Source organism: Anolis carolinensis, unplaced genomic scaffold (assembly GCF_035594765.1).
Source record: "Anolis carolinensis isolate JA03-04 unplaced genomic scaffold, rAnoCar3.1.pri scaffold_8, whole genome shotgun sequence".
Classification (NCBI taxonomy): Eukaryota; Metazoa; Chordata; class Lepidosauria; order Squamata; family Dactyloidae; genus Anolis; species Anolis carolinensis.
This window is the reverse complement of record NW_026943819.1, coordinates 19523472-19549725: the sequence shown is the minus strand read 5'-3', so window position 1 is coordinate 19549725 and position 26254 is coordinate 19523472. Positions and strand designations below refer to the sequence as shown.

At 41.0% G+C, this 26254-nt stretch overlaps 2 long non-coding RNA genes across 4 annotated transcripts in view; one reads left to right on the top strand and one right to left on the bottom strand.

The window, feature by feature from the left end:
* The window catches only part of LOC134293414 (uncharacterized), a 478005-nt gene that overhangs the window by 8340 nt on the left and 443411 nt on the right, over positions 1 to 26254 (bottom strand). For all 3 annotated transcript variants that reach the window (XR_010000388.1, XR_010000387.1, XR_010000385.1), the window contains one exon: positions 22431 to 22469. This is a non-coding gene — a long non-coding RNA (uncharacterized LOC134293414). The remainder of the gene's footprint in view (positions 1 to 22430; positions 22470 to 26254) is intronic.
* LOC134293513 (uncharacterized) lies at positions 8198 to 11611 on the top strand. Its single transcript, XR_010000451.1, has 2 exons — positions 8198 to 8809; positions 11449 to 11611. It is a non-coding gene; the product is annotated as an uncharacterized LOC134293513 (long non-coding RNA).

Below are 26254 nucleotides of genomic sequence, written 5' to 3'. Positions count from 1 at the left end.
GTGCTACAAATTTAGCACCAAAATATCATGATGTATTGAAAACATTGACTACAAAAATGCATTGGATAATCCAGAATGTTGGATAAGTGTGTGTTGGATAAGTGAGATTCTATTGTACACACAAACCAAATAACCACGTTTTCCTGGTGTTTGGAGGTGCAGCCCACCAACTTCAGGAACAGTGGAAACAGTCCACAAATTGGCTTGCTGTGAGTCTTTCGGGCTGTATGTTTCAGAAGATTTCTCTCCTGACATTTCACTTACATCTGTGGCAGGCATCCTCAGAGGTTGTGAGTTCTGTTGGAAACTAGGCAAGGAAGGTTTATATATCTGTGTAAGGTCCAGGGTGGGAGAAAGAACTCTTGTCTGTTGGTCCACAAATTTTCATAAGTTTGCCATGCCTCTTTTAGAAACACTTGTACTCCTGATCAGCTCCTAGCTCCAATGTGGGATGATCATTTTAAAACTGACAGTATAGTAGGTGTGTGATAAAAATCATAGATGAGAAAAGCTGGATGGGCAGATCTGTGTTGTTAATGCAAAGAGTGTTACTATGGGGCATGGGAGGAATCGCAGCAACTCTCTTAAAATCACTGCCATGTTTGCAATTTAATTCTCAAGGGGAGCCATTTATAAACCTTGCTGAGAGATGCAGGTCTTCTCCCTGCTCAAATCTAAAATTTGTATGCCAAGAAAAGCATCACCTGCTAAAAATGTCTGTGTGGCAAGCTTTGATTAAAGGCACCGGAGCAGAGCTAGAGAAAACAGAAGAAAGAATGACGCCCCAGAGTGCTCTACGGTGGTTCCTGCCCTCCATAGAGAGAGGCCCACATCTCATCACTGGCTAAATTATGGACCATAACTGTGCCTCATTGATGTCAATGCAACGGGAAGGCATGAAGTAAAAACATCCCTGCCAGAATAAAGAGTCAACACCTGGCAGGAATGAAGGCCGTAGGATGGGAAGGGATTAGAGAGTGACAGACATTATGGGCTGCTCCGCAGAAGCGATAATAATAAGTGTTTACATGCCGGAGAGGTTTGCAATGCAGCTGCAACCAGGGCTGGAGCACAAGATGATATCAGTGGCAGGGAGCGTGTCTAGTGTCAGAATGATGGCTCAATGGAGCTTTATTCCAGCACCGGATTTCTTTCATTCTTTCCTTTCTTGACATGCCTATGCAGGATTTAGGGGGGGGGGGGGGAAGCAGATGTCTACTGTTGTCGTAGAACAGGGGTCCCCAAACTAAGGCCCAGGGGCCGGATGCGGCCCATCAAAGCCATTTATCTGGCCCCCACGGCACAAGGGCAGAAGGGGGTTGGGCTAAATGACCCAAGGGGTCTCTTCTCTTACAACCCTTATTATTATTATTATTATTATTATTATTATTATTATTATTATTAACATTGCGCTGGGTGGTCATCTGTCAGGGATGCTTTGCTTGTGCTTTTGGTGCACAGAGGCAGAAGGGAGTTGGACTAAATGGCCCAAGGGGTCTCTTCCAACCCTCTTGATTATTATTATTATTATTATTATTATTATTAACATTGCGCTGGGTGGCTATCTGTCAGGGATGCTTTGCTTGTGCTTTTGGTGCACAGAGGCAGAAGGGAGTTGGACTAAATGGCCCAAGGGGTCTCTTCCAACCCTCTTGATTATTATTATTATTATTATTATTATTATTATTATTATTATTAACATTGCGCTGGGTGGCTATCTGTCAGGGATGCTTTGCTTGTGCTTTTGGTGCACAGAGGCAGAAGGGAGTTGGACTAAATGGCCCAAGGGGTCTCTTCCAACCCTCTTGATTATTATTATTATTATTATTATTATTATTATTAACATTGAGGCTGGGTGGCCAGCTGTCAGGGATGCTTTGCTTGTGCTTTTGGTGCACAGAGGCAGAAGGTGGTTGGACTAAATGGCCCAAGGAGTCTCTTCCAACCCTCTTTATTATTATTATTATTAATTATTATTATTATTGCTCAGTGGCCAACTATAGTCCGGTCCTCCAACTGTCCGAAGGATCGTGAACTGGCCCCTTGTTTAAAAAGTTTGGGGACCCCTGTCGTAGAATTAGGAAGGGACAACCCCCTCTCTCCTACACATGGATTCTCCCCCTCTTCACAGCATTTCCACTGGAATGTTTTTCTCCTCCCTTGAAATCTTGGATTTTTGTTTCAGCCAGAACTTCTAAACTGCAGCTCAGATTTTGTCTTAGAGTGACGTTTGGAGGCAATGTATGCCAATGAAATATTATGCTAAAAGCAAAACTGCGTAACATTGACCTCAGTAACACGGTGATGTTTTACATTTCCCTGACCATGTTCCATTTCATTGGCTGTCACACACTGGTGGGAATGTGGAACATTGTCATGTCACAGAAGGTGATTAAAGGTCTAGGAACCAAGCCTTGTGACGAATGAGTTAGAGATTGAGATATGCTTCACTTGGAGAAGAGAAAACTGAGAGGTGATATGATGGCTCTTTTAAAATATCTGAAGGGGTATCATGGAGAAGATGAAGCCAACTTGTTTTCAGCTGCTCCAGAAACTAGAGTATAAATAAGTGTATTCAAATTACAACCACACCTAAACACATCTTCTTCTTTACTTCCAGTGGAATAGACTTCCTCAGATGGTGCAAACTCTCTATCTTTTGAGACCTTTAAACAAAGGTTGAATGGGCATTTTTTAAAAGTGCTTTACCTGTGTATTCCCACATATTAGGGGGTTGGACTGGATGTTCTTTTTGCTCCTTTTCAAATCTACATTTTTGTGACCCTTATGATTTCACTTCATATTATAAAAGAGAAAGCTCAATTTTTTGGCAGCAGATGCATTGCAACAGGGTGCTGCCAGCCAGTGCATCAAAATTTGAACCTCTATGATGGCACAGCCGAGCCTTTGGGAAAACTTTGGCTTTACTTGGGGGCTATCTGTATACTTTTTGTTAAGTTCAAGACACTTAACATACAAATGCACTTTAGGCAAGGTGAAAGGATAACCAAAATGAGTTTACTGAAAACAAGATGAATAAAGGGTTAACTCCACCCGGGACTATTATAAAATAATACAATACAAGAGGAGATTTTACTGGTTGCAGTCATCTCTCTGGAGTCCTTGAAAGTCTTCTGCCTCTGATGCAAAGCCATGGTTTACAGGTTGGTGCTTTTTTTCGTGTCAGGAGCAACCGGAGTTGCTTCTGGAGTGAGAGAATTGGCTGTCTGCAAGGACGTTGCCCAGGGGATGCCTGGATGTTTTTGATGTTTTACCATCCTTGTGAGAGGCTTTTCTCATGTCCCCGCATGGAGCTGGAGCTGAAAGAGGGAGCTCATCTGCACTCTCCCCGGGTGGGATTCGAACCTGGCAGCCTTCAGGTCAGCAACCCAACCTTCAAGTCACGAGGCTTTTATCCTCTAGGCCACCAGAGGCTCCGGTTGGTGCTTATAAACTGTCTCAATCTTTTACTTTGTGAAGCTTAGGTTGACCAAAAGCTTCTGTTGCCTCTGGGACTAGTGTATAAGAATACTGCTGAAAGCAGAGTTTAGTGCTAAGGATGCTTTTTTTGGATTGTTTTGGACCAGGCAATGTCCAAGTCTCTAAACACTGTAGTTCTGTTGCAGAAAAAAGAGAAGAGCTCTGTGCAGGCAAATGGAATAGACTAACTAAGGCTGGCCTCTGAGGGGCTTTTTATGCTTCACCCAAAACTAATACAAATTGATTTTTCTACACTATTGGGAAAACCTAAACAGAGGGAAGTAAAGAAAAGGAGAGGAAAAGGCAGAGCAAAGACTTCACAACCGCCTTACAATGCAAACAAACCAACGAACTCAGCACTGTTGTACAATGCAAACAAACCAACAAACGCAACACTTTCTTCACCTTTTAGATGTTGCAACATCCTTCCACCTTGTGTTCATGTTCTGACCAGTGGAGAGCACAGCTGGCTGACAGAGAATTATCCAGCTGTGTTCCTATAGCTGGATTGAAGGACTTCCAGGTGAAATAAGTGAGATTACTTTTCCACTTTTAATGGTAAGATAGAAAAAAAGAATTTCAGTAGATGAAGCTTAAATTATAAGCAGCATCTGCTGGAATCCCTCCTTCTTCACGTGAGCCTTGTCCCTTATTTCATCTGGAAACTCACCAGATACACAACATATACCTGAAACATCTGAATCTGAATAGTCTCTGGGAGGTTCCCAGAGGATGCCTTGTTTCTGTGCCTGCAGCTATAGCAACAGCCCTATATGCTTCTGTTCTCCACCAATCAGTAAAGGAGAAGAAGGTAAAAGGTTGGTAGTAGGCAGGTGAGGAAGCATCATGTAGTTTTGCCTCGTGGAACTCTGTAATACATCTTCCTGCTCCAGGATCCACTACTATTAAAGATATGGGGTCCCTGACCTGTATCCAACATAGCAATCACAAGGAAATGTTTGGAAGGTAAAGTGATAAGTGATGCATCTTGGACTGGACCTTAGCGCTCGAGACTAGTGACTTTCCCAGATCAACAAGAAGAAGGGCTGTTTAAGAAAGCAGTTGCAGACCATCAGCACTTGGGTTGAAATGTGGATCAAAGGTGGATTCCTTCTACAAAATATCCTTAACAATGGGTTGTTGTATGTCTTTCGGGCTGTGTGGCCATGTTCCAGAAGTATTCTCTCCTGACGTTTCGCCCACATCTATGGCAGGCATCCTCAGAGGTTGTGAGGCATGGATAAACTAGGCAAGGAAGGTAAATACTGTGTTTCCCCAAAAATAAGACAGTGTCTTATATTAATTTTTTGCTTCCAAAGATGTGCTAGGTCTTATTTTCAGGGGATATCTTATTTTTCCATGAAGAAAAATTCACTTTTATTGTTGAACAAAAAAAAATATGAACATTTATTATGTACTGTACAGTAGATATCATCACAAACCAGCATAATCAGACAAACTGTGAATCCTATAAAGAATTTCTTGTTACTACCATTATTTTCATGCACAGCAATCTATGGTACATACATTTACCAATCCTGCATGCTCAGGTGTTCTGTTTGGCGGGCATAATTCCAGCAAAAACTTTGCTAGGTCCTACTTTCAGGGCAAGCCTTATATTTAGCAATTCAGCAAAATCTCTACTAGGTCTTATTTTCTGGGGATGTCTTATTTTCGGGGAAACAGGGTATATATCTGTGGAGAGTCCAGGGTGTGACAAGAGTCCTTTGTCAGTTGGAAGCCAGCGCTAATGTTTCAGTTAAACACCCTAATTAGCATTGGAAAGGTTCGTCTCTTGCCTGGAGGGCATCCTTTGTTCAGAGTCATTAGCCGTCTTTGGAGCTCCTCTGCCCTCAGAGTGTTGCTTTCCATCTACTGTTCTGATTTTTGAGTTTTTTTAATACTGGTAGCCAGATTTTGTTCATTTTCATGGTTTCCTCCTTTCTGTTGAAGTTGTCCACATGCTTGTGGATTTCAGTGGCTTCTCTGTGTAGTCTGACATGATAGTTGTTGGAGTGGTCAAGCATTTCTGTGTTCTCAAATAATATACTATGTCCAGGTTGGTTCATCAAGTGCTCTCCTATGGCTGATTTCTCTGGTTGAGTGAGTCTGCAGTACCTTTCATCCTTAACAATAGTGTCTGGTGACTTTCATGTCAATAGGATGAACAATCTATTCTGGATTTTAATCTGAACTTTTAAGGAGCATCCCAGGATGCAGAAATTGTTATCTTGTTAAAACACAGAACAGTTTCATTGCCTCTCTGGCATAGAAGTCACCAGTTGCCACTCCCTCACAAAGAAAATATTTAAGAATTAGAGGGAGCTGGCTCGATGTGCACATGGCTATAGAAACATAATATTCTCCTATTTAGATTTCCCAGTTCTCCTATTCAACCAACAAATATTGGGTTTATTGTCAAGTTAATGTGTTCAGCATTGTGAAAGCAGATGCAGACTGCATTTGATTTCTCTGTCTGTGGTGGTACTATTATTTAAATAAGTTTGACACATAAATGCATATGTTTAGAGTATTTACCTTTTTCAAATCATGTTGTTTATTTTGTTTTAACAAAACGAGTAGCGCTAGCTGTTAAGCGTGGAATGCTAGGAAGAAGAAAATATTACTTATGTGGTAAGAAACATAAGCAATTTAAAGGCAATTTTAGTTTTAGGGTCAACGGCTTACTTGCATCACTGAGAAAGACTACTAAGAAGATAGCAGTATTGTCAATCCACAGAGAAGAAATAAATACACTCTTCCACTTGGTAGTTCAGGCATACTAAAACGTAGGTCTCAATTTCCTAAAGGTACGAATAGGAAGGGAGGAGAGAGAAAGACAGAATGGAGATGTCAAGATTTTGCATTGCACAAAAAGCCGTGATGTTGGGGCTATGTTCTGTCTCCTGATCTGACCCCTGAAACCCACCTGAAAATGTTCGTAGCTCAACCAATTGGATAATGCTGGTGATTTGTTTCCAGAATAAAACAAATGGCAGTGCGAATAGAGATTTCTGTCCTTCTGCATTGACCTATGCTGGACCCGCTTGCAAGCAGAACAGATTTAACAGATTTTAAGGTGGGCTTGGAGGCATTTCCAGTCAAGGAATGGTGCCATAATCGTCAGTGTGAACAAAAAAAAAGGTCACAGGATTATAAGGCTAACTTGCACTACTGTAACTGCCTCACAGAATTCCAGCTATGACTTTCCCTTCACATATATCTGGGTATTGCCAATCTCTCACTTTCTTAATTGATGTCATAGGGCAAGATGATCCCTTTCTTCAGCCATACATAAGTAAAGGTCAAGATAAAGGTCTTCCCCTGACATTAAGTCTAATCATGTCCGACTCTGGGGATTGGTGCTCATCTCAATTTCTAAGCTAAAGAGCCGGCATTGTCCTTAGACACCTCCATGGAGCACCGTTACCTTCCCGCCAGAGTGATACCTATTGATCTACTCACATTTGCATGTTTTTGAACTGCTAGGTTGGCAGAAGCTGGAGCTAAGAATGGGAGCTCACTCTGTCAACCTTTTGGTTAGCAAGTTCAGCAGCTCAGTGGTTTAACCTACTGTGCCACTGAGGGCTCCTCAGCCATACCTATATTAAGCTTAATATGCAGTTTGACTTTTAATGATGCACAAAAATATTTAGAATTATTTTAGTATATATCAAATCCCTTTCCCAGCCTTTCCCTCACCCAATTACGAATCTCATGATTTGCCACTGGCTTTCCTTTAGGAAAATTTAGGTGGGTGTTATTCATGTTTTGGAATTTTCATCTTGATTGCAGTTTCAAAACATGCATGTAAATTGTGCATCTTTAACGTATGTGCATAGCAAAAATGTGTGTGATTGACTAATTCCAGGGGCATTCAAGACATTGGTGCAATTTAAGATGTGTACAGAAACTATAAGCAAAAAAGAAACACATCCTCTCCTATTAAAAATGAGTAAGTGAGTGACCTAAGGAAAGAGACACTAAGGACAGGCAGATCAAATGTAGTATAGGGAAATACCCATATCCTGTTCCTCTTCATATTGGTGGTGTGTTATACTTAAGAGATTTCCATACCCGTTGCTCATCAGAATGGTTTCCTAGAACCAAATGCTTCACCTTGTTCCATAGCAAACATGACTTTCATGGAGGGCGAATCCACCTATATTAGTATCCCTGGGCAGTCTGTGAAATAACTATAGCTGAGCTATGGGGTTACTTCAATTTGGTAAGCATCAGGTAGTGTAAGATGTTTTCCCAGCAAAAAAACCCCTTTTTCTGTAATTCTGATCTTTGTTCCCTACTGAGATATTTAGGTTCCCTCATAATGTAATCAGAACTTAGATTCCAGGTTATTAGATTTCAGCACCGGAGAACACAACCCATGTTTCCCATCATCTTGCTCTCCGGGAAGACTCAGCAGGATATCTTGAGCCCATACAGTGAAGTTTTAGTAATCAGATTTTCTTTGGTTTTATAGACCTTTCTCTTTTTTCATTCTGGTCCCTCATGAAAATGGAAAGCTACAAAACTTAAAAAGTTATAGCTTTGGCTACGATTGCCAGAATCTTGAAACCACAGTCCCAACTTTTCCAAATGATGTGAGATGGCACTCCATTGCACCAAAGGGTAGAGAAAAGGAGTAAAAAAGATGAGTCCAGACTATGGAAGTTACTTGGACACACATGTCCAGTTTTTATGTGTGATATCTTGGAGGGTTGAGCCCCGGTGGCGAAGTGCATTAAAGCACTGAGCTGGAGAAGAAAGGACCCAGGTTCAAATCCTGGGAGCGGAATGAGCGGCTGCTGTTAGCTCCAGCTCCTGCCAACTGAGCAGTTCGAAAGCATGCAAATGTGAGTAGATCAATAGGTACCGCTCCGGCGGGAAGGTAAGGGCACTCCATGCAGTTATGCCGGCCACATGACCTTGGAGGTGTCTATGGACAATGCCGGCTCTTTGGCTTAGAAATGGAGATGAGTACCAACCCCCAGAGTCAGACATGACTGGACTTAACGTCAGGGAAAACATTTACCTTTTTTATCTTGGAGGGTATTATCTAATATCTACAATGCTTTAATAGCCTGTTTTCTATGATTTAGGCGGATGCCTGAATGACAGTGTCGAACTTGCATTGAGTTTTAGATTCATTAGAAACCCTTTAGTTTTGTTGCAGTGAATCCCATCAAGACAGAAAGACAGATCAAAACACTCAAAATACATAGCTTGGATGGGATATATGATATTCCAAGGATGTTTAGATCAACTTGTTAAGGGAAGCATCCCTTCCATCAAATGATGACACGGGGGAGAGAGGATGGAAAAGAACTATGTACGTATATGTTAAAACACACAAACAACAACATGGTTTTGTATAACAAATATGAGTACGCTAACAGTTTGGTTTAAAAAAATCAGAACTGAACAGAATAAAGTTTTCCTCTATTTACATCAGTGGAATTGACAGGTTCCTAGTAGATCATACTGAAGCTGCCCAACACATACTGTATATACTTGGGTATAAGCCTAGTTTTTCAGCCCTTTTTTTAAGACTGAAAAAGCCCCCCTCGGCTTATACTCGGGTGAGGGTCCTGGTTGGCTTATATTTGGGTCAGCTTATACTCGAGAATATATGGTACATTTATTATTTTTCTCTATTATTATTGGTATTATTACATTTATTATTTTTCTCTATTATTGTTGCTATTATCACATTTATTTTACTCTATTTATTATTATTATTATTAATACATTTATTATTTGACTCTGATCTTATTATTATTGCATTTATTATTTTACTCTATTTATTATTACAGTAGAGTGTCATGCAACACTCGCTTATCCAACGTTCTGGATTATCCAACGTATTTTTGTAGTCAATGTTTTCAATATATCGTGATATTTTGGTGCTAAATTCGTAAATATAGTAATTACTACATAGCATTACTGCATATTGAACTACTTTTTCTGTCAAATTAGTTGTATAACATGATGTTTTGGTGCTTAATTTGTAAAATCATAACCTAATTTGATATTTAATAGGCTTTTCCTTAATCCCTCCTTATTATCCAACATATTCGCTTATCCAACGTTCTGCCAGCCCATTTATGTTGGATAAGTGAGACTCTACTGTACTTGCATTATTTTCCTGTATTTATTATTATTATTATTACATGTATTATTTTACTCTATTATTATTAAAAGGATACATAAGCATTTACATTGAAGAAGATGAGAATAATGATTTGATAAGAGTTGGACAGTCTTATCTTAAATTTGAGCTTGATGTAAATATTCAAAAACATTTAACCTACTGATGCCTCAATTAATGTAATTTTATTGGTATCTATTTTTATTTCTGAAATTTACCACCCTCGGCTTATACCGGAGTCAATGTTTTCCCAGTTTTTTTGTGGTAAAATTAGGTGCCTCGGTTTATATTCAGGTCAGTGTATACTTGAGTATATATGGTACATTAATACATAGAAGAGCCAGTGAAGTGTCCAGTTTGCATTGGGACCGATGCATATGTCAGAGTAATTTGCAGCGCAGCAGTAGTTGGATGGAATCAGTGGAACGCAGAACTAAGAGACATCTGAGACGATGGTAAAACTATATACTTAGTTTTACTGACTTCAGTAATAATCAAGACAAACGGATTTGCAGACAAACACAGGACTTTACTCTACTCAGAACTGAACAGAACTGAACTGATGTAATCAGTAATGCACAAACACTTGTGTTTGGACACTCCCCAGTTTCCAGCCACACATCAAGGTCAACACAGCTTCTCAGCAATTAACTCTTTCCAGACTATAGCACACTCTGGATAATGCAATCAGTATGCAATACAGACAAGACACACATTTCATTTAAACACTACCAATACACAAATCCCACTTTGACAGCATACTGGACTGATGGATGTTTGGTCCTGTTATACATCAGTCCCATTGTGTATTGGGACAAAGGCTAACATGTGCTGATGCACATTGGCAAACCATTGCCAGTGTCTTGTTACACCTCACAGTACATAATAGGGTTTATTAGTAAGTCTGTTGTGTAAAAATATATGTAAAGTTGCATAATGTGCAATATGATAGAAAGTTCCAGCCAAGACCTTTAAGAGTTAATCATCAAAGCCTTGGGTCTATATGGATGAGACTATCCTTTTTTGCTTCTTTCTCATTCTTCATGCATTTATTTAATTATTTTTAAATTTATTTTAAGGAATGGTTTGAACCTTTAATCATCCCAATTGGATTGGATTGTAATCCTGTAGTCAATTTCCCTCCAAGTAAACTGATTATGCTCAATTTTTATTTGTATTTTGCATTCCAATAACGAACCCACAAGCTGTGGGGATTTCATGTGCAATTAGAAAACTGGTAACAATGCAGGGGCAGAGAGATATTAACAGGCTGCAGTGAAGGAGGAGGTGGCTGTTTACTTTTTAAATGCAGTTACCCTGTTAATATGCTCAAACTTAGATTTAGCTTTGGAAATCCCGCTGTGCGCAGGAGCTTTGGTGCTACCTTGAATGAGAGAGCAAATGCTAATTTATTATGATAAACCAAAGAACCACATAGCTGTTCATCAGGTGTGGTTAGAACTCAATTTATTTTCCCCTCTGACGACAAACACAATATGAAAAGGACTGCCTGTGTTTATCTAGTCCTGACAATGGCAGCTCTGGGCTTGGGTGAAAGTAATGGAGGAAAATTGGCCCCAGGAGTCTGGCAATGTCATTCTTATGAGTTAGGGGAGGAAAGAGCAGGTAAATTGCATTCATTAGGCAAGGCAGTTGCAATTCATGTTCAGCAGGGAGCTGAGAAGGGGCAACGGTTGGCACTGGCGGGGATGGGATAGCTGAGAAATGATCTCCCAGGAGGGCTGAATAGTTTTTTCTGGCATGGTAGATGAATTCTGTGTTTACTGTGTTTGTTTTCTCTTTCTTTCTCTGACTTTTAGACACAATGAAAAAAGACTTCTTCAATGGCCCACTTACCATCCTTGGGAGCCTGCTAAGCTGTTATTTTCAATGAGGGTGTGTTCAGAATTTCGAGTGGGTTGCCGGCTGCATTATTCAATAAACTAGGGTGCATTTATTGAAAGGTGCTCTCTAAAGATTTAATACAGTGAGTGTTGATTCAAAGTTGTTTATATCTAGTTTTCCTTTGATAGAATACTCAGATTTCAGGGTTTGACCCTAAAATCTTGGGGGTCTCACTCTTCTTCCTTCATTGTCAGGGAGAGAGTATGGCTTGAAAATTCCCTCTCACCTTCCATATAATAATAATAATAATAATAATAATAATAATAATAATAATAACAATAACAATAACTTTATTTTTATACCCCGCCTCTATCTCCCCAAAGGGGACTCAGGGCGGCTTACATGGGGCCAAGCCCGAATAAAAACAATCTATATATATAAATGAGTGATGGCATCACGGCGACCAACAAAACAACAAAACTTGTTGCCCCCCAACCTCGAAATTTGACAACACAACCCATCATCCATGCCTCTAGGTTGATACAACAAAAAGAAAAGAAAAATAAAGTCCTAATTAGAGGGAAAGGAATAATTGTTTTTATCCAATTGCTGCCAGTTAGAGGACTAATCTCTGCCCACTTGGTCTCCTAGCAACCAACTCAGCCCAGGGGACAGGTAGATTTAGGCCTCAGCCTCTTCCACAGATTATCTAATTTGCACTGGATTATATGGCAGTGTAGACTCAAGGCCCTTCCACACAGCTATATAACCCATTTATAATCTTATATTATCTGCTTTGGATTATCTGGACTCCACACTGCCATATAATCCACTTCAGTGTGCATTTTATACAGCTATGAAGAAGGGGCCCTCATATAATCCAGTTCTAAGACGATAATATAAGATTATAAATATAATATGTAATAATTACTGTGATATAATAATACAGAACAATATAATCTCTAAAATCAGGACAGTAAATAAAGATCAACACTCTGAAAGCATAAGCCACAGCGTGGCCGGGCAAAGCTAGTAGCAATATAAAACACAACAATGGACAAAAGACATGCACAATTATAAAAATTTAAACATTAGCCATTAAAAACAAATGACAAGAACTAATAAAAACATGGATTAAAATGGAGAGGTTTTAAAAGTAGACTGGGTAAGGTGCACCATATAAATATTGTATCCATATGTGGTCTTCTGTGTTAGACCTATTTTGCTTAACCTAAATGACAAGTTTGAGATCTGCAGTTACTGGTTATATGTGCTCAGTGACATCATCTGATGTCCCTTGTAGTCCCACCAACTCTTGTTTATAAAAACTTTGAAAATTTGCCAAAAATCCATGAATAAGTGAAACATTCTGAGCTTAGGTGTGCTAAGTGTTCTACCATTGTAGCATGTTTCACCCCAATAGCTTTAAAAATGAGGAAGGAAAGAGGCCCTGAACTTTCCCCAATTATAATAATTTAACTAGCTGTGCCCAGCCACGTGTTGCTGTGGAGAAGTATGGTGGTATGGGAAATAAAGTATTGAGGAATTGGTGGTAGTTAAGGTAAAGGGTAAAGGTTTTACCTTACATTAAGTCTATTATAAATGGGTTATATAGCTGTGTGGAAGCGCCTTGAGTCTACACTGCCATATAATCCAGTTCAAATCAGATAATCTGTATTTTATAGGCAGTGTGGAAGAGGCCAAAGTGAGGCCTAACTCTGCCTGTCCCCTGGGCTGAGTGGGTTGCTAGGAGACCAAGTGGGCAGAGCTTAGCCTTCTAACTGGCAGCAATTGGATAAAAACAATTATTCTTCTCCCTCTAATTAGGACTTTATTTTTCTTTTCTTTTTGTTGTATGAATGTAGAGGCATGGATGAGGGGTTGTGCTGCCAAGTTTAGTGTTTCTGGGATGTGTAGTTTTGTTGTTTTGTCCTAGGCCGAAATTTCATTACCCTTTTATATATATAGATTACGTACAATTACTGTAACGAAATAGTAATGATATTTCATTACTCTTGTTATTGTATCAAACTTTTCACTAGAGATACTTTAGAAACACTTTAGAAATGAAGCACCAGTTGTTATGGTTGAGACTTATGGCTCCGATACTGGGAGACGTGGTCGTAAGACTCCTCGGGAGTCAGATACTCTCGAGGAGCGAGAAAGGAAGCGGCTGCGGGACTTATTTGCAGAACCATCTGACGAGGATTCCTTTGAGGGTTTTACTGAGAGAATGGAGGAAGAGATGGTTAGCTCAGAGGAGGATGACATGGAATGGACTCGTGTGAGGGAGGATTTGGGTGCCACTGGCAATGATAGTATGGAAGGCGATTGGGGACCTTCAGGATTAGACCCGTGGACAAGCTGGAGGGATGGGACGGGATCCACAGCTGGGGATGCTGTGGGGCGTAGTCAAAGGTGTTTCAGTTCTGATGAGGAAAGTGATGAGGAAACGCCTGGAATTAGGGTAACAGCTGATAGTGATGAGGAGTTGTAAACTGGCATAAAATGGGGTTTGGAAGCAATGGCTAATTGCGTTGGGCAAGGTAATCTGGACGAACGCTTGGGCTCTGTGTGGGAAATTCCTGAAGACGGGTGTGATTCGTTTGCTGACTACCTTGGACCTCCGTCGTCTTCTTGACGGACGCCATCTGTTTATTCTGGACTGACTGACTGACTGACTGACTACGGCCTCGGACTCTCCTTCCTGTGATTATCGTTGGACCTGGTGAACTACAAACGTCTGTACCTGCCTTACGACCTTCGGACCGGATTGGAACTTCGCTGACCGCTTCTGCCCTTGAATGTTGCGTTTGTATCTGGAAATTGCTTGCTGTGTGGAGGAGTAACCTCTTAGTTACTCAAACATAGCCTTTGGCAGCAGAGAAGCATCTGCTGCCAGTTTTTTGTATTCCTTTGAACCTTTTGTTTGTTTAAGTCCCAGGCTGAAGTAAGCTTTTTTGGTTTAACCCGGATTAAACTCCGGTTTAATCCGGTTTATCTTTTGAACGTTTTCCTTGTGTCTTTTTACTTTTAAGGCCAATGTTTGCCTAGCCCTTGTCTTTTACGGGCATTTTTGGTTCTGTAACTCCAATAAACTTTGTTATATCTTATCTTGTGGCGTTCTGTCCTTGACACCAGTGCCATCCTCCTCGCATTTTTGTATTGAGTTTTGAAACTTTTTTATCCATTGTATGTCTCTACTGGACATGCATCCAATTACACCAAATATGGGCAACTATGGAAAGCTATGGTGCTACATTAGGATCTCCAGAAGACCTTATAGGGCTGTATCCTCTACAGAGTCCTTTGTCTAGTCCCAAAGTGCCCTTAAACACATTTTAAGAAGTATTTGCACCAGATTTGTTCCCAGAAATTGTGTTTTTTATTTCCAAGCAGGAAACCAAACTAAAACTTATTCCCTTTCTTTCTTAAAAAATAAAAAAACCCTTTCTTTCTTGATAGATCAAGTGGTTTTCTTTCATTTACTAATAATGTGACTTTAAAAAGTTCCATACTAAGGAAAAAATCCTGCTGAGAACGAGAAAAGGAAGAAATATCTGTTGCATTTTTATCAAAGTAACAAGATGGAGGGAAGGCAAAAAAATACTTGGCAACCAAAAACCCACATCAGGGAACTGCCTAAGGGACAAATGATATTATACACCGCACAGAGAATGCTCTGCTATCCATCCAATATCTTGGAGGTTTACCACACACTGCTTTATACCCAGGGGAAAGCTAATGTAATTCCATCCAAGCTTCTGTTCTGTCCCGAGCTGAATCTCAATGCAAACGAGATGGGAGCACAAGACTGGGTAAAATAAAGACATTAAATGCATGCAATATGCAGGGATTTTTCTTCCTAAATCCCATCTTGATCCTTTGCATCTGGATGAGGTGCAACATATACCATCACAGCTCTATTTCTGATTGCTTAAATGTTCTTTTAAAAAACCGAAGCTCTCTTATTCCTCTCACCTCACATACGCTTCCCTCTGCAGCAGCATCATATCGCATAGTGCTCTGATTTCCACTCAAACCTTACTGATGTATCCCATCTGTCTCCTTGTCCTCTTCTGGATTCAAACTTTAACAAGATACTCAGCATAGAGTCTGTGTGCCACCGATATAAGGAGAAAAGAAGTTGGCAAGAATCCCTAGAATCCCAAATTAGAGACAAATATCACACCCTGTTGCTTCCAATACAAGAGGGAGAGATAGAACTGAGCTAGAGAAGTGTGAATTTATTTCTAGTCACATTTTAACCATCATTTAGTTCTGCTCTATTTCTGTTTAATTGCAAGGTTCTTTCCTTAAAAGAAATCCAAAATTCTTCAAGATGCACTTTGATGCATATTTATGGATGCCCCACCACCCCTGCAACCCAAAACTGGCATAACATATCGGTTTCGAATCTGAATTTTACGATATATCAACAGGTTAGTGGGGAGGACAGGTTGCAGATCTTAGATTGTCAGGCAACCATTGTTCATTTATGGAAGGCTTCAGAATAATATTTTCTAAATAAAACCTCTCCAAGCTCTGCAAAAAAGGCAAATTTATTGATGGGAAATCAGCCACTTCTAAACGAACAAAAAAGTAATACAGTAGAATCTCACTTATCCAAGCCTCTGGATTATCCAAGCCATTTTTGTAATAATAATAATAATAATTTTATTTTTGTACCTCGCCACCATCTCCCCAGAGGGACTCGGGGCGGCTTACAGATATAAAACCAGCATACAGTAATATCAAATACAAAAACATACAAATAAATTTAAAAGGCATTAAAAAAACATTGTAGTCAATGTTTTCAATATATCGTGATATTTTGGTGTTAAATTCGTAAATACAGTAATTACAACATAACATTACTGCATATTGAACTACTTTTTCTGTCAAATTTGTTGTATAACATGATGTTTTGGTTCTTAATTTGTAAAATCATAACCAAATTTGATGTTTAATAGGCTTTTCCTTAATGCCTCCTTATTATCCAAGATATTCACTTATCCAAGCTTCTGCCGGCCCGTTTAGCTTGGATAAGTGAGACTCTACTGTATGGATAACTGTTTGCTTGGTAATCCTTAGGCTTTATTGCACAAACTCATTATCCCACTTCAGTAGCAATATGACAGGACCAAGGCATTGACAGCTCTGGCCCATCCACTGTTTGGATATCAGCCAGCACACCAATGCCTTAAATCAATAAATAGTTTTCTAAGATTAACTCGCAGGAACACATCAGCAAGCGAGAGTCCAAAAGTGGCAGGCTAAAACCCGGAACCTCAATCAGTGGGTGACACTGGATGAGAGGCTCCCTCCTGGGCACACAGAAGACTGGGTGATTTGGAAGGCACTGAACAGACTGAGCTCTGGCACCACGAGATGCAGAGCCAACCTAAAGAAATGGGGCTACAAAGAGGAGTCCATGACATATGAAAGTAATGTGAAAGTGATGGAGGACCCTTCTTTGGAGGCTTTTAAGCAGAGGCTGGATGGCCATCTGTCGGGGGTGCTTTGGATGTGATTTTCCTGCTTCTTGGCAAGGGGTTGGACTGGATGGCCCATGAGATCTCTTCCAGCTCTATGATTCTATCATTCTATGTGAGTGTGGAGAAGAGCAAACAACAGACTACCTACTACAATGCAGCCTGAGCCCTGACACATGCACAATGGAATACTTTCTTATAGCAACACCAGAGACACATCAAGTGGCCCAGCTACTGGTCAAAGGACATTTAGTATAATGCTAAGTTTTTTAACTTTGTTTGTGTTCTCAAATACATTGCAACTTGTAACCTCGGTTCACTTCTGACATGATAAATCATTGACAGAAGACACATACTAGGTGGAGACCCTTTTATATTCCATATCTCTTCAACAATTTACTTCTACAACCCTGCTTTTCTGATCAACCGCTGTTACACAATTATTTTATTTTTAGAGCACTTTGGCAATTCAAAATTTGAAAAAGTAGACTACAATAACTATAAAATACAAAGTAAAAGGAAAACAGCCAGCTTGGGGATGGCAATGGAAAGAGATAGAGAATCCCATCCCCTGACATCACTTCACTGCTGTCACAGAAGCAGAATTGACCCACCACACCATGCTAGGTGATGGGAACATCTGGCGATTGGAAGGTATTGATTGACATTTATTAGTCTATCTTTAAACAATGTTGAGTTGCTTTCAAAAGGGACAAATCCTCTCAATACACCACAGACTTTTGACATGTCACACTTGTAATGTCAAAGCCCTCCAGTACTCAAAAGAGCCTTCAGACTAAGAGATTACTCATGAGATGGAGGCAAAGAGAATGGGTAGATGCCTGAGCCCTAAAACATGCTATTTCTTCTATGCTATTTATGGTCTACTACTTATATCCTTGAGGAGCCCCGGTGGCAAAGTGCGTTAAAGCGCTGAGCTGCTGAACTTGCAGACCGAAAGGTCCAGATTCAAATCCCGGGAGTGGCTTGAGCGCCCGCTGTTAGCTCCAGCTCCTGCCAACCTAGCAGTTCAAAAACATGCCAATGTGAGTAGATCAATAGGGAAGGTAACGGCGCTCCATGCAGTCATGCTGGCCACATGACCTTGGAGGTGTCTACGGACAATGCTGGCTCTTCAGCTTAGAAATGGAGATGAGCACCAACGCCCAGAGTCAGACATGACTGGACTTAATGTCAGGGGAAACCTTTACCTTTACCTACTTATATCCTTAGCACCTAATATTCAAGAGCAAGCAGTAGTATCCAGTGACCCTGGAAGGCCACTGTTTACATGGCTCTGTTCCCCAAAATTTTTAAAAATAAAATTATATTGATGCCATTTTGATATCCCCACACTATTCTTCTGATATAGGGTCACTTGGTAAATTGAATTCTCATTCTGCTTTGAGCTTGTGTGTTTGCCTTCCAACTTATGCCAGCTTCGTGAATTTCACCAGGTGGCGAAGTGCGTTAAAGCACTGAGCTGGAGACCGAAAGGTCCCAGGTTCAAACCCTGGGAGCGGCATGAGCGGCTGCTGTTAGCTCCAGCTCCTGCCAACCTAGCAGTTCGAAAACATGCCAATGTGAGTAGATCAATAGGTACCGCTCCGGCGGGAAAGGTAACGGTGCTCCATGCAGTCATGCCAGCCACATGACCTTGGAGGTGTCTACGGACAACGCCGGCTCTTCGGCTTGGAAATGGAAATGAGCACCAACCCCCAGAGTCAGACATGACTGGACTTAACGTCAGGGGAAACCTTTATCTTTTACCCTCTTAAGCAAGGAACTGAGAAGCAGCTGCTTGTATTCTTTGGCTGTCTCCCATCCAAGTACTAACTAGGACTCACACTAGTTAAGTTCCAAGACCAGACAAGGCTCTCATTCTGCCATAGCCAGTGTAAAATGTGATTGTGATCAATTCTTGGGTTTACTGAAGTTCTGTGCTAACAACAATAGGCCAGAAAACTCAAGGTTATAGTTTTACATTGTGAGAAAATGACATGGCTGTATCACCAAGCAATTGAAAGGACTGTCTTTTGATTCTTTGTCTATCCAAAAAGCAGGTTAGTACCCAATCCTATATACTACTACCCCAAATTCCAGGTGGACTGGAAACTGAAGCCTATCAAACTTATTCTCTCTTACTTACTGTCCACATTGGAGATTAGCAGTCTAGTTTAGGGCATGGAGGACATGATGTTTGGCAAAACCAGTTATTTCTTCCATAGCTTTGAGTAGATCCATTTAATCAAAGGTGTGTGTGTACATAAACACTGCCTTACCATTTGGCAATTATATCAGTGCATTTACTCCAGTGGGGACTACTATTGAATTCTCACCTGCAACTGTTGTCTTGAGGTGACTTTTTTTAGGCAAGGAATGCTTAAGTGGTTTGCTAAGTATCTAAAATCATCTCGGTTGTAATGGCGTCTCCTTTTTCATTAGGGAGAGAAAACAATTAAAACCATGTTGTTGTTGTTTTCTCTAAACACAGTCAGTTAAAAAAAAGAAAAAAACCCTTCAAGAAATCCGAGTCCATATTTAATCTGACGTCTTCAAAAGTTTCTTGGAAAGCTTAATTAAATGGTAATTCATCTGTGCATTGGCAGTGTCTCATAAAGCCTAATAATACCGGAGTCTTAATTAAAAACTAATGCAGCTTTTAGGGTTTTTAAACATTATTATTCTGCTGGTTCAGGACGAGAGGAAAACAGATCACCAGGCAAGACTGCCAATTGAGTTGAAAGATCTCTTGATGCTGCATTGATTTTGCCCTCTTTAAATGCAAAGTGTCAGTTCAGGTAATCATATTAAAAGGTATTCCATATTTATTTATACGCTCTTCTGGACAAATTGCAAATGGTGAGGCTGGAGGAGTCAGAGATGTCTGTAAATATTCAACATGAAAAGCTGCGTTAGCACATGTTTCCAACTAAGTTAACCCTCAGCTTGTGACTGTGGGAGGATTTTTTTAAAGGCCAAGAACAAAAAAAAATGCAACACTAAATATCTACACTCTTGAAGATGTAGCAAATTATTCTTTTTTCATTAATAATAATAATAATAATAATAATAATAATAATAATAATAATCTTTATTTATACCCCGCCACCATCTCCCCAACGGGGACTCGGGGCGGCTTACATGGGGCCATGCCCAGAACAATACAATATAACAAAATATAAAAGAACAACACACCATAACACATTAAACAATACGATAGATAATAATATACATTACATTGAAATTGCTGAAGCTTCACGTCTCAAGTTTAGTATTCACCATCTCCAAGTAAAAAGAGAAGTTGCAATTTGGTATGGGACCCATACCTTCATGGGTGGACTTGTGTGTATCAAAATAGAATTGAACAGTTTCACAATACAGTAGAGTCTCACTTATCCAACATAAACGGGCCGGCAGAACGTTGGATAAGCGAATATGTTGGATAATAAGGAGGGATTAAGGAAAAGCCTATTACACATCAAATTAGGTTATGATTTTACAAATTAAGCACCAAAACATCATGTTATACAACAAATTTGACAGAAAAAGTAGTTCAATACGCAGTAATGTTATGTTATTAGTAATTACTGTATTTACGAATTTAGCACCAAAATATCGTGATGTATTGAAAACATTGACTACAAAAATGCATTGGATAATCCAGAATGTTGGATAAGTGAGACTCTACTGTACCTGTACCTAGGAGTGGCTGATATGCCATGCTCCAATGTGCAACGGGTAGCAATGTGCCTCAGAACATTCCTCCCAATGTTGACTGGGACACTAACTAGGAAGTGGTTGAACACAATATGAATGTCCCATGCATATCAGAAGCACCACATGCATAATGGCAGAGCCCAAAGCATATCAGAAGAACTCAATAACTTATGGGCATTAGGACATTCTGGCTAGTGATCCAATACTTATCTTCTCAATTCACTAAAGGGACTTCATTGCACTTCTGCAATGCCACTGTGGATCTGTGTAAAGTTGTGCAACATAGACTGTGGTGCAGACTCTCAGCTGGAAATTGTTATTATAAGAAGTTTTGAAGAGTGTCAGTCAACATAGAACCCATAAAAACAATTTCTTTGGCACTGCAGACTAATTCAACCAGAGAAATCAGCCGTAGCAGAGCACTTGATGAAGCAGCCTGGACACAGTATATTACAGTAGAGTTCTGGTTAACCGACTTCTGGTTAACCGACACTCCGTATTATCCGACGTCCCAGGCCCCTTGGGAGGCGCTCATGCACGTTGCTAGGTAGCTTGCTATCTACCTAGCAACGCGCACAGGCACCTCCCAAGAGGCAGGGCAGCAAGCAGAGAAGCGCCCGTGAGCGTTGCTAGGTAGATAGCAAGCTACCTAGCAACGCGCACAGGCGCTTCGCTAAGCCGAGTGCTCGCTGCTCTGCCCCTTGGGAGGCGCCTGTGCGCGTTGCTAGGTAGATAGCAAGCTACCTAGCAACACGCACGGGCGCTTCCCAAGGGGCGGAGCGGTGAGCACTCGGCTTAGGAAGCACCCCTGAGCGTTATCTACCTAGCAACGCGCACGGGCACCTCCCGAGAGGCGGAGCAGAAGCGCTCCTGCACGTTGCTAGGTAGCTTGCTATCTACCTAGCAACGTGCATGGGACACTTCCTTCAACCGGCTTGCTGGATAATAGGGCCTCCCTATTATCCCTCAGATCCAGTTATTCGACATTCGGCCCACCCGTTTATGTCGAATAACCGGAACTCTACTGTATTTGAGAACACAGAAATGCTGGACAATTCCAACAACTATCATGTCAGACTACACAGAGAAGCCATTGAAATCCACAAGCATGTGGACAACAGAAAGGAAGAAACCATGAAAATGAACAAAATCTGGCTACCAGTATTAAAAAAATTCTAAAATCAAAACAGTAGATGGGAACCAACACTCTGAGGGCAGAGGACAGCTAATGACTGAACAAAGGATGCCCCCAGGCAAGAGACAAAACCTTTCCAATGCTAATTAGGGTGATTAACTGAAACATTAATGCTGGCTTCCAACTGACAAAGGACTCTTGCCACACCCTGGACTCTCCACAGATATATATATTCTTTCCTTTCCTTACTTAGTTTATCCATACCTCACAACCTCTGAGGATGCCTGCCATAGATGTGGGCGAAACGTCAGGAGAGAATACTTCTGGAACATGGCCACACAGCACGAAAGACATACAACAACCCAATTTCTTTTCAGTTGGTTTTGAATACCAAGTACCAGAAGCAATCAGCACAGCCAAAAGTCAGGGATTATAGTGAGATGAGCAGCTTGGCCTTTCTAGAGATAGGCACAGTATTAGGTACCGCCTGTGATTTAAAACTTAGGCCTTGTTCTAATTCATGTTGCATTTTCTGTCTTGAAGGGTTACCCCAACACCTCAGGGAAGTTGATGATAAAACCTTGTTCCTTCACACAATTCTTCTTACCTTTGTGAAGAACGGAAAAGCAGAATCTCAGTTCATCATCTGGAAGGGAGCAAAAGGAGGAGAAATGTAAAATTTTTCAGAACCAAAGTTACTGGCAGAGAAGGCTGATTCTATCATTTAGTAGTGTGAGGTGGGCCTCTCAAGCAGCACTATTTAGATGTCATGAATGAGCACCGATTTTAAAAGTAGCCATTGTGTTTCAATGGCAAGAGTTGGGAGATACCATACCTCACAACCTCTGAGGATGCCTGCCATAGATGTGGGCGAAACGTCAGGAGAGAATACTTCTAGAACATGACCACACAGCCCGAAAGACATACAACATCCCTGTGATCCCGGCCATGAAAGCCTTCGACAACACAGTTGGGAGATATGTTTTTGGGAGATTCTCTATCAAGAATGAAAATAGTTGAGCTGGCTTTTGAGTGCTATGAACTTTGATTTGACATGAGTGAGTAAGGTGCTCTTTGCTGCTTTGCCTCCAGCAGTGTATGGTCTTGGGTTGGACCTACTGGCTGCCATGCCAGTGCCAGGTGTCCTCTATTCCCCACATGTTTTAATCTTAGCTACAATTTCTCAGGCTCGGGCTGTGGCGCAGGCTGGAGAGCAGCTGCGATGAATCATTGCAATGAATGACTCTGACCAGGAGGTCATGAGTTCGAGGCCCGCTCAGAGCCTATGTTTGTTTGTCTTTGTTCTATGTTAAAAGGCATTGAATGTTTGCCTATATGTGTAATGTGATCCGCCCTGAGTCCCCTTCGGGGTGAGAAGGGCGGAATATAAATGCTGTAAATAAAATAAATAAATTTCTGAAACTTCAACACACAGAATCAGCCCCAGGAGTTACAAACAGTCATCATTCTAAAAACACTGTTTCATATAATCTCTAAGTCAATAACTTTTTCCTGACTTTTGCTCTGCCATTTCTAGTCTGCTCTCAGTTTCAGAAAGTGATTTAGAAGCCCCTTTATTGCTCATTAGTTTAATGACATAATGGATTAAAGAACAATTAGAACAAAAGTACGCCCTTCATTATATTAAAATAAGGTAAAAAAAAATCAAAACATAGAAGGGATAAGAAATCACCCAATCTCCATGAGTCCTGATGAAGAAAAAATAGCTACAGCAACTTCTCTATTTAAAGTTTTTTTTTTTTCGTGTCAGGAGCAACTGGAGTTGCTTCTGGAGTGAGAGAATTGGCCGTCTGCAAGGACGTTGCCCAGGGGACGCCAAGATGTTTTGATGTTTTTACCATCCTTGTGGGAGGCTTCTCTCATGTCCCCGCATGGAGCTGGAGCTAATCGAGGGAGCTCATCCGCACTCTCCCCGGGTGGGATTCGAACCTGGCAGCTTTCAGGTCAGCAACCCAACCTTCAAGTCACGAGGCTTTTATCCCCTAGGCCACCAGAGGCTCCTCTATTTAAAGTGAGGTGCAATTGGAGAATAAAAATTTGTTTTGGGGATAAGGAGAGGTTGCAGGTACGGGGACCCATGTTTAGAGATGGACACTACACAACCTTATGTCTGGTAGCAATCAAAGGGAACATAAGAACTGATAGTCATTGAGATCATTGTTTATCTGGTGTTCTGGAAAGCATATGGGACTCCAGACCTACCAGGAGATCTCTGATATTACCTAGTACAGTGTTCCCTCACTACTTTGCAGTTCACTTTTCATGGATTCGCTGTTTCGCGGTTTTTCAATAAACTCTAAAAGACTGTTATAAATCATTAAAAAGTTACCATTTACAGCCTAAGGAAGGGAAGAAGGAGAAGCCGAAGGGAGAGAAAAGGAGCCCAAGCGGCAACGGGAGGAGAAGGAGGCAATTTATCAACACACAATTGGTTGATAAATACTTAAAATAGTGTATAACTATTAAAATAATGTATGACTATTAAAATAAATATAGTGTCCCTACTTCGCGGATTTTCACTTATTGCGGGTGGTCCTGGAACCTAACCCCAGCGATAAGTGAAGGAACACTGTAGTCTCCCTTTCATGTAATAATGTACCCAATCCTTCTTAGCTTCTGAAATCAAATGAGATCAATGTTTTCTGGAGGTACAATAGGGCCAAGGAACCGCTTCAAGTGTGAAACATTCAACTGAGTTCTGAAAGGTAAAAGGCAAATAATGCAGGTAAAATGGGAATAAAGAAAAAAAATCTAGGGATCTCATCAGATGCATTCTATGAGCAGGGAGAAAGCAGGAAAATGTGGAGGGAACTGTTTTACTCCAGTCCAGGGGTCCTCAAACTAAGGCCCGGGGGCCAGATGCGGCCCTCCAAGGTCATTGACCTGGCCGCTGTCCTAAACTTTAGACTTAGGGTTGACCTAAGTCTACGTGGTCTTTGGAGATCTCTTTGCTTACTTATAGCTTTATGAGATCGTCTAGATGGTCTTTGGAGGTCTCTTTGCTTAGCTATGGCCGTATGAGACCATCTAAATGGCTTTTGGAGGTCACTTTCATTACCTATGGTCATATGAGACCATCTAGATGGCCTTTGAGGGTGCCTTTACTTAACTATGGTTTTATGAGATTGTCTTGATGGCTTTTGGGGGGCCCTTTCCTTACCTATGGTCTTATGAAACCATCTAGATGGTCTTTGAGGATCCCTTTCCTTATCTATGGTCTTATGAGACCATCTAGATGGCTTTTGGAGGTAACTTTCCTTACCTATGGTCCTATGAGATCATCTGGATGGCCTTTGAGGGTCCCTTACCAATGGTCTTATGAAACCGTTTAAATGGTCTTTGGAGGTCTCTTTGCTTACCTATGGTCTTATGAGATTGTCTAGATCAGGGGTCCCCAAACTAAGGCCCATGGGCTGTATGCGGACCTCCAAGGTCATTGACCTGGCCTCTGTCCCAAACTTTAGACTTCAGGTTGACCTAAGTCTGAAACGACTTGAAGGCACACAACAACAACACTCCTAATTTTGGACTATTTCATCCTAGTCCGGCCCGCCAACAGTCTGAGGGACTGTGAATCGGCCCTCCACTTGAAAAGTTTGAGGACCCCTGCTCCAGTCCTTCCCACCGAGAATGATCTGACTTTCCCTGCTTTCTCCTGTTAAGAGTTACCTGATGCTTCAAAAGGTATTCTAGGCTCCGTTTCTCTGTATTGCGGAAACGGATTTCCATGGAGTCCCATTGGAAGTGACCTTGCATCATGTGATGGCCTCCATGGGACTCCACTTTGGCAGCACAGAGAAACTGAGAGAAGATGCAGAGAAGACTGCATCTGATGAGGTCCCAGGACTGTGTTTTATCCAGCCACAATGAAATGTAGTGAATATAGTTTGGACTTAGGATCCCTTCCTTGCTTTCTTTCTTTGGATCTGAAGAACCCTTGCTGAATACCCGCATTTGGAAACTTGCTAGGAGGTTGTCTGTAAGCCCATTGAACAGACGTTGCAACTTACACCTGTGTGGAGCCTGAATCCAAGCAAAAACAGAAACAAGACATTATTCCTGTAACCCTCAGGCTACATTCTGGTAACAGCACTAGGCCTCTCCTTCTGGCATATTTTCATTGAACCCGCTGCATGGAAGAATCAGTGTGCTGAAATGTGCTTTTAGCCTCCAGACAAAAAAGAAAGACACTTTCCTTCAAAACATTGCTCTCCATCCCTCTTTAGTCTATTCACTTACATACTGATGAGAAACAGACGCACATCGGGAGAAAATAGTGGCAGAATGTTTATGTATGAGGAAGGGAGATGAGAGTGTGTAGGGTATGGAAACTAAGGTATCCCCAAAATATATCTTCAAGAGAATTCAGTCCACAGGGATTAGAAAAACATTAGTAGTTTTAAGTATCTC